Source organism: Pseudopodoces humilis, chromosome 1, assembly GCF_049639895.1.
Source record: "Pseudopodoces humilis isolate 2021_Gansu_Grassland_sample_001 chromosome 1, ASM4963989v1, whole genome shotgun sequence".
Classification (NCBI taxonomy): Eukaryota; Metazoa; Chordata; class Aves; order Passeriformes; family Paridae; genus Pseudopodoces; species Pseudopodoces humilis.
Window position 1 is genome coordinate 64,569,335 of NC_142200.1, and position 16,718 is coordinate 64,586,052.

A 16,718-nucleotide genomic window follows, 5' to 3' on the forward strand; every position below is an offset into this window, starting at 1 on the left:
TGAAAATCTGTATGTGTGTGTGTGCACGCATATTTTATGGAATCATAAGGGTTTGGGTTGGAAGGAACCTTAAAGATCTAGTTCCAAGCACCCTGCCATGGGCAGGTACAACTTGCACTAGACCAAGTGGCTCAGAGATACATCCACCCTGCATTTTAACACTTCTCAGGATAGAACATCGACAGCTTTTTACAGTTGCACACTTTTCCTCAAATCACTACTAGCTAACATAACTGCAGAACTTATCTATATTAAAAGTAACAATACTCACAGTTTTTTTCCTCGTCTGGTTTTAATCAGGACCTGATCCCTGGCTAGGCAGCTGCTCAAACTGCTCTCAGAGATGTTTGTTACCATGACAGCACTTCTGGGTGATACTGAGGAAGTTACTCCAGCTGGACTTTTTCCCTCTGATCAGTAACTGAGCTTTTTTTTTTTTTCCTGAGTAAACTGACCTGAGGTTCAGGTTGTGATTTCTTTTTACTTAAAGAAATGCTCAGAGGTGTGAATAAAAACACTCAGGAATTTAGTTGAAAAACTGTATCCTAGATGTCTTCAGCTCAATACTCAAGAGGATGAGAGCAGACATCCAGTCTGTAGGAGTTAACACGTGCAGTGAAGGGTGAAGCAGCCGTTGAAACCTGCAGTGAATGGGAAATGATCCTGCAAAAAGAGAGTGTGTTTGTGTAATTACAGAAAATGATAGGGCCTCAACCACAAAAGGTGAAAATAACAGACACAACCTTTACCCTGTTGTTTTTATTGTTTTTTTTTTTGGTTTTTTTTTTTTGTTTGGGGGCTTTTTCAGAGAGGAGTAGTGGTTTTTCTTTTTAACTTGAGGTTGTTATTCTCATGGAATTAGTATCTTGTCCACATTTTTGATCGTGAGATAGGAAAATAAATTACACTAAATTAATTAATATTTATCTAATTTAGCATAACTTTAACAAGTATGTGGTGAGTAGAAGATTCATATACACAAGTGTTTGCTATAAGCTGATATCATATTTGGAGGGGGAAATTATCTTTTGGTGACAGTGTTTCTATGGTATCCCATGCGTGGCAGTCCTAGGTATTAAGTTCTTTTTTCACTCCCATGCTCTTAACCACTATAGAATTCTCTGCCTTTCCAAAAGGTCTAGGAATTTTGGAAAATACTTTCCAAGTACAGAATTTTGGAGCTGAAAGTAATTGTGTGCAATAGAAAGCTGTGGTCTGTTCACATTAAATCTGCAACTCCCAATCAAAAATGGGGGTTTACCCTTCTTCACTGCCATGACTGATAGCACTTGATAAAATGCATAGTAGTTTTAATTCAGGGAAAGACTGGGATTACATATTTCCTTCAAGGCCCAGCAGCAGAATTTCTGATGTTTGTAATGAAAGAGTTGTCTGCTGCACAGATTTGGACCTGAGTCCAGGAACTGTACCACCAAATCAAAAGCCCGATACAATCGTATTTCATCTCTAAAGTCATCAGGCCATGACTGTGATTAATTGGAATGGATAGGCTCTCATGCCTCTGAATTAATGCTCCTACATGTCCCTTAAATGGGACTGTGAAGGGCAAGATGCAGTAACATTCAATATGGAGAGCAGCAGCTTGGGGCCATGGTGTCGTGTTCAATTTCTGTATTTGTTATGTAGCACTGTTTTCCTGTATTATCTCTAAAGGAAAAGACGATGACTATTGCTTGCAAAGTATTTTGGAAAATGTCAAGTATCAGTTCAAAGAAAATTTAACTTCCTTCCATAGGACACTAAGTGTTAGCTGGGTCTGATCCTCACTTATTAAGTAGGAGACATTCTGGTGGAAACACACTGACCTAACAGGCTGATTCAGGATGGCAATTTAACACGATTTTTAACACGATTATTGTTCCAGAGTTAAATAAATTCACATCCTGAAGTAATGTCATAGACTTAACAAGTGAACTAATTCTCACTTTGAGAAGAAGCAGTTAAATAGAATAAAGCCAGTCAATATTCCACTAGGATTTAAATGCATGGAAGATTATGTACCTTCAGTAAATGACAGGAGATTAGATTATTAGATGGATTCCTCAAACATTTGGGATAGATCACTTTTCAGGGTAGATATTAGTGAACACGAGCATAAGACAGAGAAGCCTATAGGAAATCTGCAAAGTCCTAAGAATCAGCTGTGCTGAGCAGCAATGGGCATTGTACCTGGTGGGAAAACCTGTGACATAGCTACACTCCTCCCAGCACTCAAAATCAGATAGGCAGTACTCTGTGGACATGCTCAAGCTGGCTCCCATTCTTCTGCCTTCAACAGAGCTGCTTCCTTCAAGCCGCTTTCTCCAAACTAGCCAAGAACCTGGCATCCCAAGAAATGGCTCACTAGAAGAGCAGTACAGATAAGCAGATGGCAAGAGCTAAATTGCATTTTAGAATGCCCCTTCTCCACAGCAGACATACTTATCCTGTGTACTGCAGTTCAGAGGTCCCTGAACTAAGCTTGGAAGGGCAATTTGGAATTTGAAATAATACAGCCATGTCAAGGAATCATCTGATATGCTTTTCTCCGGCTTGTCTCTGGTGGTTTTTTTCCTGGATCTGGGTCTCTTGCAGGGAGCTTCTGGCGCATCGGTTCACTCTCTCTACTCCAAACTCTGCATTTGGGTCAACAGAGATGGCTGAAGGCAGGGGCCAAAACAGATCAGGAGAACACCATCCAAGTTTCACACAGTTTTGGAGGGTTTATCTGAATACTTCAACCCAGACTGTTTCAGTGCTCTCACGTACAGTCGCATTAGCACAACTGTGACACAAGGACCAAGCACCTGGAAATTTCTTTAAAACTGGAGAAAACATGCCAGGGGATTGCTTGGCCATTGAGGTATTCCGCTTCAGTTAATTAGCGCCGCAGAAAGCCTCAGTTAATTAGCACGGGTGTAAAGTTGCTCTGACACAGTTACTCCGCTTGCAGGACCTGAGCTGATCCCTCGGGGCGGCGCGGCAGCGCAGTGCCCGGCGGGGAGCAGGGAAGCGAGGGAAGCAGGAGAGCAGGAGACGCATCCCCGCTCCTCGGCCAGCTCGCCGCGCCTCGCCGGCGGCCAGACTGGCCTTCCCGCCGCGGGGGAAGGCGATCGGGCGAGGTGCAGCCAGCTGCGGGCTGTGGTGACACTTCGCACCTCCTGTGCCGGCCCCGTTACTTCCCCAGGCGATGGCACGAGGGACACCCGGTTCCTCGTCCCCTGGCAGGGGTCGCCGGCCGGCGGTGTGCCAAGCTCGTGGCAGCCTCTGGAGCCAGCCACTAGAGTTCCTCGTGCCGCGCTGCCAGCGCGGAGCAGCTGTGGGCAGTGAGGGACCCGGGACGGACCGGGGCCACCACGGCCTTGCGGGAACAGGTGGCGGCGGGGCAGTCCCCGCCAGGGCTGCAGCGGGGCGGGAAGGGAAGCGAGGGAACAGCCCCAGCCCCGCCATCTGCGGTGGTCCCGCTCCCGTTCTCCCTGCGGAAACGGCGGAAAGCGCCGAAGGGATCCGAGCGGAGCCGAGGCGGAGAGCAGCGGCGGGGCGGGCGGCGGACCGGGGCCGGGCCCGGCCGCTCGCTCCCTCCGCTAGGGGGCGAGCGCGGGCGGCGGGCTCTCCTCAGCGCCCCGCCCCGCCGCGCCCGCCCAGCCCAGGCGCAGGAGCCGCAGCCGGCGGCGGGAGCGGGGTTAGGATCGGCTCCGTGGTCCCGCGCTCCGCACCTGCTCTCCTCGGTCCGCACGGTGGCGGCGGCCGCGACGGCCGTGACGGCCTTCTGCGCCCCCTGGGGGAGCGGGGCGGCGGCGCGGGGCGACGCGGCAGGTACCGGGCGAGGCGGCGGGAGCGGAGCGGGGCGCGGGGAAAGTTGGCGCCGCCGGGGCGCCTCGGGTGGCGGGGGCGGCGGTGCCGCCGGGGCCGCCCCCGCACCTCCCTCCTCCTCCTCCTCCTCCTCCTGCACCTCGGCGGGGCGGCGGAGTGCCCGGGCGGACGGCTGGCTCCGCGCCGGTGCCTGGCTGTCCGCGGGCCCCGCGGGAGAGCGGGGCCGAGCGCTGCTCCCGGCGGCTGGTGCGGGCGGACAGGGGAGAGCGAGCGGGAAGGTGCGCGGCCGTGTCTGCCGGGCTGTCAGCCCGTGGCCAGCCGTGCCGTGCCGTGCCGCGCCGTGCCCTCGGGGGGCGGCGCTGCTCCGCTCCGCCTTGTCCCTCCGTTTTCTGATCCGCTCCGCGCCTTGAGCGTTTAGCGCCGGGCACGGGGGAGGGCACGGGGAAGGTCCCGTCCCCTCCTCGGGCTCCCCTCTGCAGTCGCCTTTGCTGCCTGTTAAGACAGGGTGAGTTTGTCTTCTTCTCTATTCCCGGATTTTTTCCCCAAGTCGTTGGCAGAGCACCCGACTTCAGAGTATTCTCGAGTTCCGAGTGCCTCGGGCGTGTTTAGGAGAGAGGGGAGCGCTGCGGGCGCAGGGCGGCCCTGCCCGGCTGGGGCTGCCGGGGGATCAGAGCCCCAAAGCCCGGAGATACCACAGTACCACAGACTAGTTATCTGCAGCCGACCCACCACAAAGGCTGCCGGGGCTCCACAGCGGTTACTTTTCAGCATTTTGGGTGCTGACTTGCCCTGTGGAGATACAAAAATATCCAGTATGTCTGTAAGATATATATAATATATCCATATATGCCAAGTGTGACAACTATTTGCCTCACTGGCGTTACGGAACAGATGCAACAGCAGTAAAATAGGATACTGCTTTTAATATAAAATTCTCATTCATCTTTCAGCACATCTCGTTTCCTCTCTCGACTGAACTCATCTGAAATAATTAGTCAGTCTCTCCTTCTGTTGCTCCTTGCTTTCCTCTCTTTCAAAGATACAGTTGGGATTTTTTAATTTTTTTTTTTTTTTTGTCTTCCATGCTAGGATGGTTGCTTCCCTTGTGGTACTCTTCACCCTGTCACACAAATTGCTACTGTCCTAATACCTGTGTAACAGAAAACAGAACAAGTTTGTTCTTAAATGCAATTAAATATTTGTACTGGTACTCTGTTTATCACTAACTGACTTTATAGTAGAAACACATAAATTACTGAAGTATTAATTTTGCACAGTGTTGCATTGAAAGATTACTTATAAAAAGTGAATGTACATGTGTAGAATATTTAGCTTTGGAGGGCAGTTGCATATTCACTTTAAAAAAAAAAAAAAAATCCGCAACTAGTTGTACAAGAAGCAAATTGTGCCTATTACCGGAGTAGGTTTGATCTTACGGGAAACAGTCAACAAACAACTGTAGGGAAGAAGGGTCTGCTCAGTTACTGTATCTAGAAAGGCTTGCTCACTAATGGAATACAAATGCTAAATTTTTATGATGGTGATGTTCTCTGGCATTGTCCCGTGGCAAAAATGTCTTGATAGGTTGGTACAAATACCTAATACATTTTTGTTTTCTAGCTCATGAGAAAAAATGTAACACTGCATAGTTCAAAGTACACTTAACAGAACAGCTCATTTGGAGGTCCAAGTTGTGATGATAAGATTAATTTTGTTTCATTAAACACTCTAATGTTGCTGGCAGTGGATTCCTGGAAGACCTCTTAACACTTGTCATCTCTCTCTCTGACTTAATAAGCATTTCTGTTTCCATTATCAACTTTTGCATATTCTAAGACCAGGACAATTCATTATTTTAGGATATAAATTTGGGTCATATCACATGTACTTTACAATACTTAAGTCTTTACCCTCATGCTTCCAAAATGCTTTCAGTACAAAATAAGATCCTCATAAAACTATAATTAAATGATGTGCTATAAAATTGCAAAGCTCCATAACTGCTTCTCAACTAATTATTTTGTATTATTGGTGTAATATGCTTAAAGCAGTAGACAGAAGCAACAAAAAATTAATAACAAAAAAGCTAGTGGTAGAATCATCATCTTCTTGAATATGTTCGTGACTTACCATGTGATAAAACATGTTTTCATCCAATCCAGGAGTCTAAAATATCAGCTGTTTTCTAAAGATCTTGGGTGGACTGTTTTGTTAGTAGTCAGTATTATAGCAGAGACAGTTGTGCATCCTTTCCTAAGCTGTGACCTACTTCTTATACTGATGGGTAAACGATAGGTTTACATAGACACTGAAAGAGTAACCTTATGTAGGTACAACACCAAGTCCTGTGCACAGAAGTCATTAATGTTAAATTCTCCGAGGTGGGCTAAATGCCAGTACAGTGAGCAGTTCTTCTGTTTTGTCACTTCATTCACAAATAATATTTGCCATGCTGGCACCTATGCATAGGGGTATTTGTTCATTAAAACTTGACCATGTAAATGTAAAATGTAGTTTAGTGGTGATGTTACCACAGCCACCAATCTCGTTTTAAATGTAGTAAATGTTCATTATAAATTTTATAGAAACCTTGTGGTGTGCGTTTGGTTTTAGTTGTTGCATTTTTTGTTTGTTTTTTGACTGAGAAACACATTCCCTAAGTTTTATAACTGTGAACTTGAGAACTGATTTCTGTCAGAGGCAACACTGTGTTCTCATCTACTGAAAAGTTTGCACAGGAAAATGAGAGGGCAACATTTTTCAATTGTTTTCCCAAAACTACAGTTTTGAGTATATTAAGAAAAAAAATATTTATTTTGCTTCCATCCTTGTTGGTGTTTGTAGCATTGGTTTCTCTTCTGACTACCTATATGTAGCAGTGCAGTGTGCATTTTGTTCCATGGTGTCAAGTGCATGACGTTAGTTACCAAGGAAGATTTGGCACAACACTGATAAGAACCCATAGCTCTGGCATTTTAGCCCCTGGTGGAAGCATCCCATACCTTGGGATGGCTGACTTGAATAGGAATCAATCAAGTAACTCTGAATTAGGGTTGTCTCTTAAGAGAGAGGCAGAATTTAGGCCACTTAATCCAGGCAAGGGAAGTGTCAGTATCAATTAGAAATGCTCTGCCTGCAGTTTTGTCTTGGAGTTGGATGCTTTTCATGAGCTGTAGTGTTTTCTTGTTTTCAAAGCCTAGAAATCAGAAGGTGTATGTGGGCTTTCCTCATGACAAGTGGGAATTTGTGGGAGGTAAGTTATTCTTCTGTTGAGGTGTTAACTAAGGAGAAAGAACAGGGAAACAAGCAGCTGGAGTGGAGTAACAGATGTGCTGCAGGTTTCATCCTGGCATACCTTGAGATAATTTATTCTGATCTCTCCATACCCTAAGATACCATTGCCTTCAATCAGCATATACTGAACCTCATAGAGTAGTTCTAACTTATATTATTAGCATTGTAATATGAAACTTAATCATATGCCCACTATAGGACTTTTTGTTCCTTCTTCTTTTCATATCCCTGCATTCATGAAATGATATGAAATCAGATACTATAGAAAACATTGCCTAAAAGCTTGCTTTTTAAGGCTTTTTTTTGGTCTTAATTTTCCTTCCTATTATCAAACTGCATTCACAGTCTTGAAGAGCCTTCTCCCTGCAGAGAACACTGATACTTTGTACATAATTCAGTTGCTTGAGTTGTGCTGATGTCACTGTGATGCTGAAGTCTGGTCATGCCTGTCTAATAGATTTTGGTTTAGATTTCCAAATATTACACATGAGTAATGGTAACAAGGGGTTCCTGTCTTTCGGGTCAGGAGGAATCAAAAGATACTTGTAAACCTTGTAGGTTCTTGGTGCACTGCTGTACTGTTGTTCACCTCATGAGTCTCACATATTCTTGGCTTACAAGTTAGAGATATCCAGACAAAATGGAATACAGATTACCCGTCTGATACTCTTCAGGAACATGTGAGGTATTGTTTAATCAGTTTCCAGAAAAAAGTTGAAGAAGATACAAGCAGAATGATACCTGCTTCTTCACCCGTCTTAGAGTTCCTCTGGCTTTGTCTGTCACAGTTCTGTGGTTCACTTCTTGTCTCACACTTTCTTACTATCCCTTCTCAGCATGTGTCTCAATCCAATAACAATACTTCTCCTTTTAATAAATATAGTTCTTCTGTCCAAGAACTGTCACCATCGATTTAACAGGAGAGCATATCACTGTGTAAGGGATGTAGTGAATCTCTGTGGGCTCTAGGTCCCTCAGTCTGAACCAGCACATTATCCTAATGGCTCTGTTTGAAATTAAAATCATTAGGAGTGGTCTTGTCTGATGTGTCTCTCTGACTAAGTTCCCTCTGTTAAACTTCTGCAAATGTCTCTTCAACGTGAAGATTACAGAGCATTAGACAAGTAATGCAGTTTTACAAATAAAACAGAAATCCCAGGAGCAGTGGAGCTTGTGCATGCTATGAGCATATGTTAATCTGTCATATTGGCTGTAATTTCATCAGCTCCCTCTCCTGGCAAGTTTAGGCTTGATATAAGCACAGCAACATATGTTAGGGGGAGAGAGAGAGAGTGTCCCAAGCTTTGAATTATGATTAAAAACACTGCTGAGGAAACTGCATTTTTCAGAATTTGGAGTTGAGAGGAACTCTTCAAGATAAGTGATCTCAATCCCTTTTTTGAAGGAGTATTAGTATTAGGCTTTTTGAAAGGTGTTGTTTTGCCAAAAGTGAAATGAGTTCTTTTCCCTGCATCACAAAGTCAAAATACAGCCAAGCTAATAAGTTGCATGCTTGCTTGTATTGACCAATTCATTGAGTATGTTTCAAGAGTCAAGGTAGTAACCCTTGTCACCTCCTCTATCATCTTTGTCAACAACCAGCTTTTATCTCTACTAATTCAAGCTGGTGGCTGGTGCACTCTGAAATTGGTTAGGTAGTTATTCTCAGTAAGTACTGTGTACTACTAAGTCTCAGGATTCTTGGTTCAGTCACTTGTTTTGTTTTTTAGACTCTCCTACTAATATTAAGTGTTGTTGGTCATAGAAATTAATAAAAAGTGAAGCAAAAGCCAGCTTTCAATTCAAACTTGTATATGTGTGTTATCTTAGTGAGAGGTAAAGTTTTACAAGCAGTTCAAGATGTTTGTAATTATTTAAGGTGAAAATAAAATCAGTATGTTTTTAAGTTCTCTGTGAGAAGAAAACTGTGTACAGAAAGTGATTTCAACTTTTTGTTCTTCTGTTGTAATGTAATATAAAACTAATTGTGAACTTTTCCTTTCAGCTCACATAGCCTTTCAAGATAAAATTTTTGTTTTCTGATGTAAAGGTGGACAATACAAAATATGCTTCACTTTTATATTTTCTGAAGGTGAAGTAATGGTAAAATTTGTGTGAAATCATAAAATGCCTCATCCTTTGTAGCTGGCAAATACAGTTGCAGTGTTTTGGTGGTAGCTCTAATTTTGGTGATTCTGACAGATGCCAGTGGTACTAACCAAGGCTTGTGCCTCAACAATATGGTTTAAAGGTCAAATTAAACATGCATGTGCACAAGGTAAAGCTGCCTTTTAAGTTTTTTTATAGCAAGATGCAAAAATCCCCTTTTACTTTCAAGTAATTTATTATTTATTCTGAACCAGACTTTCCTCCTTTCTTAGCCTGAGCAAGACTTTAAAAAATAGTTCTAGAGAAGGAGCAGCTGTAAGCAGCTGAAATCAACAGTGAAGTATTTCACTACTAAGTCAAATGCTGTTTTATTTGTACTTTGAAGTATGAAAGTAGTTATGATTTGACATCTTGTTCATTGATTTCCTGCTATCCTCTCCCTCCACCCCCGGAGAGATTTTAATCTGGTGTGTGCAGTGTTATGGAAAGCCAGCGGTTCATAACACCAAGCTGTGATGAGTAACCATGGCTATTTCCCTAGCAAGTTATGTGATACACATACGCTCGCTGGAATGACGCATTTTATGAATCAAAGCTGGGAGCCGGAGCTGTGACTTGTATACATGTGGGATTTCGTACTGTAGTGTTGTTCTTGTGTTGTTTGCCTACAGTTCTGTGACTATGGATCCTCTTGTTCAGCATGGGGTGTTCCCCAGGGATTGGCCTGAGTATGCGGAGGTCTGATCTCTGCTGTTTCGCTCAGTTTTGGTGTGGGTTTTTTCTTAAACTTAAGGGTTTTATCCCAGGTATTGTATGTATGTGTATTTGTATTCTGTTTCTACCTCTGTGCCAGTCTAAATGCTTTTCACAATTTTTTGTGGGTTTTTTTTTTTCCTTTGTTTTTTGTTTTTTTTGCATATTTTTGCATAGATGGGGAAGGACTGTGCTTCTGGAGCCAGAAGGGTGTAGATAGAGGCACAGTTTCTGACTGAGTCAAATGTGAGCATGTACCTGAAGTTAAGCACATGCAGGGTATTGTTTTTGCCACACTTTCCATGCTAGTGGTTTGTCTGGAAGAAGGTATTTTCTTGACTGTGTTGCTGATATTCTAATTAACACATTAAGAGCCTGTAGATAGAACAGATTGTACTTTGGTCAAGTTGAAGATCAGCTAGTGCATGTTAAAGTGCAGCTTGCCTTATCTTCACATTGTTCTTTCAGAATATATGAGTACATGTTTACTGTAGGAAAGAAACACATCTTTGTACAACTAGTGAGCAGAAGCTGTCCTTATTGGGTTTCAGAGGTTGTTGTAGGATGAGAGAATTTCTAGTTTTTGCACATGCTTCTACCCATATTTATATATATTTATCTGTATATCAGTAAAGATTTATTAAAACACTTAGGAAACTTGTTTAAAAATATTTGTCTAACATCCTGGCTTACTGAGTGCACTAAGTTTGTAGTTATGGTATAGTTCAAGCTTTTATGATGTCCTTGGCTTCTTATTTTTGGGTTCAGTGTGTCAGTGGATTGTGTTAATTATCAAGAGACTTTAAGGGAATAAAATTATTGAACTCTGATAGTTTTTTCTTTTAGATAGAGTTGCCTAGACTACCGCTGTTTGAGTAAGGTTTCCACCCTTTCCTATGCCTAACACAATTTTAAGTCTTGATTCTCTCAATTTGTGAGTTGGTGCAGTTGTTTATCAGAACAATCCTTCTATTAATAATAGCGTAAACCTGGTTGCAATTTTAGTATCTCTTCTGCCCACTGCCATTTTCATCTATGACATTCTCAGATGCCTAAAAAAGATGTCACAATTTTCACTTGATGGAAACTCATTGGTGAGCTTGATTTTTGGGTACAGCATAAGCCACTCTAAAAATTGTCTTGTTCATGATTCTATTAATAATTAGTTTGAAAAGAGATCATGTCTTTTGGGAATATTTTTACAGAAAGACCCTATTGTTTTAATGATTATAAACCTTTTTATTTTCAGAGCATGATTTTGTAAGTGTAGTTTTTTTTGTGTGGTGCCTGAAAAGGTTGCTAAGAATTTAGCCATACATGCTAAGTTAAAAAGCCGTACTGCTTAGTTAAAAAACTTAAGTTTTTCTTGTATTTTACAAAACAATTTTAAAAATGCAATCGTAGAACAAGACAGCATAGGCTGCTTGGAGAAGTATGCAGCATTTGATGGCTGTTTCATAGACCATTGCAAGCCAGTGATAATATTCCAGTATTTGTTTTTAACTTGGAATTGTGGAGAACAGTTTGGGGTGGAATCAATGCTTTCTGGTTTACTCCAAAAGTACAGACAATTTGAGGTATCACTGAGAAAATTAAGATGTGCAAATATTAGGCAACTCCTAACCTGTGAAAGTACTTGTGATACTGTACTTTGTGTATATTAAACTAACAGCTTTTAGTAAGACTGCACGTAGGCGTAGAGTTTTATATTTGCAGCCACGATGGAGGTTTTTCCTCCTTTCTTTCAGATTTGTTTGACTTTATCAACACAGTTTTTCTTTGAAGTAGTTGCCAGAAAGTTTAGTAAGTGTAGGAAGTTTCTGTGAGACCACACCATTCAGGGAGCACTACTGATATGACAAGAAACCAAAAATCCCTGACATATTTTAGAACTCCCCAGAATACTCTTGTAGTAAAGCAGCTGTGCTAATTGTAGCTTTCTGTTCAATAAACTCCATGTTTTTTTAAGTTTATTCTCCAGCTTTGGTTAGTGTGCTTTCTATTCATACTGAAAATGCACATCTGGAGAAAAGGTACCTATATTATGGAAACTGGTGTTTTGGCCCTTGGCAGCTGATAAAGCTCCAGGATTAAGGAAAGCACAGTGGCTCTTGGTAACAAGGAACTGATTCAGTGTTTAATAGTGGGGAAAGTTGTGGGTTGTGTGTTTTGTGGGTTTTTGGTTTTTTTTGGGTTTTTTTTGGTTTTTTTTTTTGTCTTGTGCCTTTTTTTGAACAGATACTGCTTTGTTATTTTTCAAATGAATATTTAATCTTTCAATTCATTCATGTGATACATGGTGCCTTTGACCAAAGGTACCAAATAACTGATGTATCATGCATGTGTCCTGTTACTGTTCAGTTACAGAGCCTGAACTGGCCAACAGCATTCTGCTTCTTGCTAGTGCCCTGCATAGATCAGGTGGTATTTCCCTGGAATGAATCAGGAGCATCATACTTTTGTTGGAGCAGATTGCACAAGGTTGCAGCATCACAATTTTTTCACCTTGTCACAATGAACAGAAGAACATGATTACACAGTTGTTTAAAATCCATGGTAGACTGGTAAACCCTGTTTATTACATGTTAATATGTATTGGCTTTAGGTCCTGAGATAGCACTACATTGCTGTGAGTGTCATTCATCTAACTATACTTAGTTTCTAAACAAATTTATCTGACTTGTGAGCCATCAAAGGTCTTGTGGTAATCAAACGATGCAGTGGAATATGAAGTTGGGCATATTCAGAATTAGGAAAATTTTCTTCACCAAGCAAATTAGCAAGCTTTTAAACATGCTGTCCAGGGAAGTGGTGGAGTCACCATCCCTGGGGATATTTGAAAGGCATCTAGATGTGGCACTTAGGGACATGGATTAGTGGTGTCAGTGCTAGTCTAATGACTGGACTTGATGGTCCTAGAGATCTTTTCCAGCCTAAATGATTCTATGATTCTGATAAAGGTAATTGATCACTGGAATAACTTCTCATTTGTGCTAACTTCTTGATTCTGAAAACATAATATAAAAAATGTTTCTTCAAAACAACCCTCCATCTTCTTGGAGCAGAAGGATTGCAGAGGGCTTATGATTGTTTTATACAGGAAACCAAGCTTTGTCATGATGTGTTCCCTATTTTCTTTAGCTTATGCATAAGGAATTTGACCCTTTATTAAAAGAAGTTTTGAGGGATAACATGCTCTGAAAGTAGAATTTTCAGATATTAATTAATGTGGTCTTAAAAGCAAGCCTTTAGAGTCTGTTTTTTAGAGGTCTAAAGTTAGCTCTGTCACCAAGTACTCTCAGTACTTTTAGGAGCAAGCGATTTTGTTACTATTATCAGTTACAACCTCTGTTACTTGTTAACCAGTGTGTGCTACCTTGAACTGACTTGGAGTAGTGTCATGTTGTGTACTACGGTCATCCTTGTTCAGTTTTGCTTTTGTTTTTAAATGATTTTATTTAATTTATTTATTTATTTACTTTAATGATTACCCAGGAAGTAAATCTTCCCAATATAAAACAACTGGCTTAAAATTTTTCTTTTGGGTGTCAAAGTAAGCAGCCAAAGACAAGTACAAGTTGTGTTATCTGGGTATGAAGGAAATAAATCTGCATGTTGCTTAGTCTCCCAAGTGTCCAGCACTGCAGCTTTATTATCACCTCGTTTACTGAAGGAAAAAGTAGATTTTTTTTGTTTGGCCCATGCTTGTCCCTCTGCGTTCTGTCCCCCAGACATTTATAAACACATTAATAATGTAAACACCAAGCATAGTATGTCTCCTCTGCTGCTTATCATCGTAGAATCATTGAATGGTTTTTGGGTTGGAAGAGACCTTAAAGATCACTAAGTTCCAACCTCTGTGTTGTGTGCAAGGACACCTTCCACTAGAACAGGTTGCTCAAATCCCTGTCCAACCTGGCCTTGAACACTCATGGATGAGGCATCTGCTCACCACCCCCACAGGCAAGAATTTTGTCCTAATATCTAATCTGAATCTACTCTCTCCTAATTTAAAGGCATTCCCCCTTGTCCTATCACTGTGCTTGTGTAAAAGATTCCCTCTCCTTTTGTAGTCCCCCTTTAGGGACTAGAAGGCTTAGTTTATTTACTTAAGTAAAATTACTTCTAAGCTCAAGACACTGTGTTTATTCTTATAACTTTATTTACAACAGTAGATTGTAGGCCTAATGTTTTAGAAGCTCTGAAGAAAGTGTTGGCAAAGGCGTCACCTCAGCTGTGTGCATTGTCACAGCACTGCAGGAGTCCTGTGTGTACCAGTGGTCCTCAGCTGCCACGTGCCAGCACCCAGAGCTGTGAAATGGTCTGTCTTGCTTAGAGACAGCTCACAGCACTCATTGAAGCACGTTTGCTTTTTCTGTCAGTGTGGAGAAAAACTGGCTTTACAACCATCTCCATGTTATAAGGCAAAGTTGAACTTTGTTACACTGAACTTGGTGATACTGAACATGGGTAATAAAAAAGCCTGTTTTACTGGATTGATTAGAGGCAACTTCAAGGCAATCAGCAAATGTGCCTCTCGCCAGCAGATAAGGTTAGACAGCATAATGTCCTTCTTTTCCATCCACTGAGATCCCTTTTGATGTGTGTCGAGTAAGTGAGGTGCAAGTTTGCGTTTCTTCTTACTTAACTCTAATGTGCTGTCAGCTGACCTCACGCCCCATTGGGTCAAATAAACACTCCACTCCTGAGTTTTGCTGTTTAAAAAGTGTGCTGGTTGTCCATCCCTGTACCAGTAATGTTCAGTCCTCTTGGTTTCAACACATTTTATATGTATAATGTCTTAAAGACATCAAGCTGTGTACTATATGAAGAAGTTCCTGCCTGCCCTAGGTCTGGGACTTCTGTGTGAGGCTCTGCAGATGTCTGTACTGCTCTGCCCTCATGCCAGAGAGTGAGCAGGTGCTTACGTTCAGTCACTACCTACACTGGTGCTCTCTACATTGTCTGTCTGACAGCTGGGCAAGGCTGGCACTATTGAGGAATGTGAGGGACTCACAAAGGCCTGGGATCTGGTAAAAGAGGGGAAGGGCTCAGGCTTGGAGAGTTGGCAGCTTGGAATCCTAAGAGATGAGAGTAGTAGTAGGTGCATGCTCAGAGGCATCCGGGAATTCCTGTGTGACTCTTAGGATAGTGGATGGTGCCAGAGGTACTCACCAAAGGGATCACCGATATATTACCAAGTTATTTAATTATAAATATAGGACTTAACCAGTTACATTTGTTATAAACCTGTGGTTACTTGAAATAAATATTCTGCAGACATTAAATTCTGTTATTCCACTTTTATTTGCAGTGTGTTTATATTTACTATCTTTTTCATTTTGTTTGTTTGTTTTTGTTTCTTTTTAATTAGATGGATGTATATAAGGGGAAAAAATAATATTTGCTTTGAGAACTATTTAACTCTGGGAATAAATTATGTAGAGAAGTATTGAAGTCTTTCTTGCTGGAAGTATTCAAGATTTGACCTGATGGGACCTTGGAAAATCTGTTTTAAAGCCCTACTTTCAAGAACAGTTAGACCAGATGATCTCCAGAGGTCCCTTTCAACCTAGATTTTTCTATGATTCTGTGATCTAGGTCATATATGACCAAGTTTTTGTAAAATATTTATGGTAGCATAATGGAAATTACATTAACGTTGTTAAAATAGATTTGAAACGTTGAAAATAGATTTGGAAAATCAGTCTGCCAATGCAATACTGTTGCCAGTACATAATGATAAACTTACTTAAAGAATTTACATTGTTGTTCTATATTAGAGAAATAGCTATAATGCTGATACTCAGTTGTTTTTACTTATATGAGAGCAGAAAGAGCTCTTAGTGAGGTTGCGTCCTGTAAGGAGTCTGCTTGATGAATACCAAGCTGCTTGAGTAGTGTTTAAAAATCTAGTTTCAAACCTAATCAGAAAGCATTTGACTATTACTGGCACATACTTTCCCCCAATTTATTGATTATATGTAAATTATGAATACCTGAATGAAGATTTTATGGCTGACGGCGTGTTGTGTATGTATATGCACATATATGAAAATAACATAGATATTGATATGTTTGTTGCAGAACAAATTGAGCATGTTAAGACAAGCTTATAAATGGTGGAGCTATATGTCTTCCAAAGCACTTTGAGGTAGACATATCCTGTCTGTAGTTGGTTTCTGGGAATTTCTGTTGGTGGATTTTTTTTTATTTATTTTTTTTTAAATTTGTTTGTCTGTCTGTTTTCCAAACTGGCCAGCTTTAGTGGTTGGCCTTTGATTTTGTCCCAGCAGTTCATTGTAGAAATTGTTACAAAGTCAGTGTAATCTATTGGCATTCCCTGTATGACATTACAAATTAACCTTTCAAATTTTGCCAAGGTAATTCTCCTGTCTACTGGTTCAGGAAATAATCCTGAGACCTGTGGTGATGTCTGTGCGTATACTATGTGAAATCTGTACAGTACTGCAGAAAACCTAAAAATTTAGACCAAGCTTTCAGAGTGGAACTTAAGGATCTCTAACTGGAGATAACAAAATCCTGTAAGCTACTCCATGGGAAAGTATACTTAAATATTCAAAACCTTTTATGTTAACCTGTGACTGTTTTGCATGTAAAATTAGGTGCAGGGACTACTTGGTTTAATTATGATTTGAGTATATTTAGCAAGTTTTAGACACTGTTTCCAGTGCTTAACATTGCAATAGAAGAGGAGTATGTATATATGGATATTCTTTACAAGCCTG

The 16,718-nt window shown here is 41.3% G+C and overlaps 1 protein-coding gene across 4 annotated transcripts in view; it reads left to right on the top strand.

Moving 5' to 3' along the window:
• PTPN3 (protein tyrosine phosphatase non-receptor type 3) overlaps positions 1–16,718 on the top strand; it is a 160,190-nt gene that overhangs the window by 35,017 nt on the left and 108,455 nt on the right. Inside the window, exon 1 of one of the 4 annotated variants that reach the window (XM_088056522.1) lies at positions 3,697–3,816. The exons of 2 other annotated variants lie outside the window; for them this stretch is intronic. The gene's annotated coding sequence lies outside the window, so the exon portion shown is untranslated. Of the gene's footprint in view, positions 1–3,696; positions 3,817–4,190; positions 4,319–16,718 lie in introns of those variants that run through there. One more of the 4 variants, XM_088056518.1, reaches the window with a different exon arrangement.